This window comes from Pinus tabuliformis, chromosome X, assembly GCF_031772625.1.
Source record: "Pinus tabuliformis cultivar Carrire ecotype Pingquan chromosome X, CPIR1, whole genome shotgun sequence".
NCBI classification, from domain to species: Eukaryota; Viridiplantae; Streptophyta; class Pinopsida; order Pinales; family Pinaceae; genus Pinus; species Pinus tabuliformis.
In genome coordinates, this window is record NC_142308.1 from 1,292,231,045 (window position 1) to 1,292,233,446 (window position 2,402).

The 2,402-nt window shown below is 38.1% G+C and overlaps 1 pseudogene; it reads left to right on the forward strand.

Annotated features, from left to right (window-relative positions):
* The first annotated feature begins 1,472 nt into the window (after positions 1 to 1,472).
* On the forward strand, positions 1,473 to 1,913 carry LOC149144773 (antifungal protein ginkbilobin-like protein pseudogene; annotated as a pseudogene).
* Positions 1,914 to 2,402: the final 489 nt, after the last annotated feature.

Consider the following 2,402-nt stretch of genomic DNA (forward strand, 5'->3'; position numbering starts at 1 on the left):
AGTCAACCTCCCAGCATTTGCGCAGTTTTTGTCTCCATTAAACCTCGCATCTTACTGCCAACTGCCTCTACGAATTGCGCAGTTTTTGCTTCCAAGCCTTCTTGTAGCCCACTGCTAGCTCCCTCCAGGAATTGCACAGTTTTTTATGCCAGGGTCCACTACTGTCTGAATTTCCTGCCTCTAGAAATTGATCAGCACTGCCCTCTAGCCGAGCCAGATCCCACGCACAGTCACTGCTGATCTAGACTGCACATCTCAATCTCCCTGTTACCTCTGCACAATTTTCACCAACAATACCCGGAGCTTGCATCCCAGCTTGAAACTTGCCTTGCGTAGTTTCGTAGCCATGTCCTCTCTCCCAGTCACCTGCATCTGAAAGCGAACGACCATGCATCATGGTAGACTAGGGGGTTTATGAATTTGATGTCATCTTGTCATGAGTGACTGCAGATACAGGTACATGAACAAACATGAGGTGACGACAAACATGATGAACAAGGAGAGTATATGAAAAATGACGTGTTCGCAAATGAACAAAAAACGATGCATACGAAGAGATGTGTTCGCGAACAAATGACCATGCAAAGATGTGTTTGCGAACGGATGAACATATGACATGCACGGTCGGATGAACGAGCAAACATGCGAGGATATATTTTCTCGAATGGACGAACATGTCAAGCATGCCAAAGTACAAGCAAAGGAGCAACGTGCACATGCAACATCAAGCGAAACCAACGACCATCGAAGACGCCGCACACTTTAATAAAGTTCTTAACTCTATAATGAAGTTCTTAACTTTTGTAATGAATTTTTCAACTTTCCGTGGGATTCATTTTTTTTTCATGTTACAAATCTCAATATTCTAACTGACTCGTAAATTTTTCACTGACTATCAAAATTTATCAACTATTTATTTTATATGGTTGGTGAATACTATTGTTTAAATATAATTGAATATATTTTAATAATTGATTTTATTTTTTAAATCAAATTTTGCTATTTTATAAATACAATTAAAATATATTTTAATAATTAACTTTATTTTTTAAATCAAATCATAGTTTTATAAGAATACAACTTAAATATATTTTAATAATTGACTTTATTTTTAAAATTAAATCTTATTTTATATAAATACAATTGAAATATATTTTAATAATTGACTTTATTTTTTAAATCAAATTTTAAAATATCCCTAAAATTTTAAATTTTATTATCTTAACAAAATATTAAAATTTAACGAATTTTGAAAACTACTCCACTTCATTACAAATAGTATTCCATTATGTTTCTTTCTTTCGATGACTCACGAAGGGTGACAGGAAACCAGCATCATCAGTGAGGTCACGGAGGTCTAGCGATGGCTATAAAACGGGGGCGTCCTCAGCAGAATGACAAGAATCCCAACAAGAACGTTGGCCACTTGCCATTATTAGAGGTGAGGTTATATTATTTCATTTGGGACAGCCATGGCGGTTACTTCATTTGGCTTTGCTTTACCTCTAATGTTACTAGTCGTCCTGGTGGGCGCGGATAATCCATCCATCCTGGTGGGCGCGGATAATCCATCCATCATGGGTATCTTATGCAACGTCCAGAAAATCCCAAGCGGAAGTCCTTACTTCCGTAGCCTAGGCAAGGTGTTCGAAGCTCTGGTACGAAAGGCATACTACAACACGTCGAACGATTACGTCTTCCGGACGTCGAGTGCAGGTGTGAGGGGCTCGCCGACTGCCTACGGCCTTTCATTGTGCAATTACCTAATGCCTAGCGACCATTGCGCCGTCTGCGTTGAAAACCTATGCAACTCCATCCGGGCCACTTGCCCCAATGCCTTCGGTGCTCAGATGCAATACGGTGTGCCAGGGCTTATATACTGTTCCATCGAGTACGAGCAGTATCCCTTTTAATATCAACTACTCTGCAACACGGCGCTATACTTAATGGACCTATTATCTGGATTTAAATAAAACCCCAAGGAAGCTCTCTCATCCGTGTAGCAATATTGTTTCCTTCTTTGATAATGTGCTGGTATCTACCTCCTTTTCATGAATAGTCATAAAACTATGTTATAGGATGTGTGTGGTGATGGTAGTTTTTCTATGTAAGATTGATATAACATTCTGCTATATCAGTTATAAGGATATATGAGTTATTGTTTTCACTAAATCTGGTTTGTGGAGTCTTGGTGTTTGTGGAGTCTTGGTGTGAATGTATTATTTATCTTTTTTTCATGAATAGTCATAAAACTATGTTATAGGATGTGTGTGGTGATGGTAGTTTTTCTATGTAGGATTGATATAACATTCTGCTATATCAGTTATAAGGATATATGTGTCATTGTTTTCACTAAATCTGGTTTCTCTAGTTTTGGTGTTTGGAATGTATTTGCAGTGGTT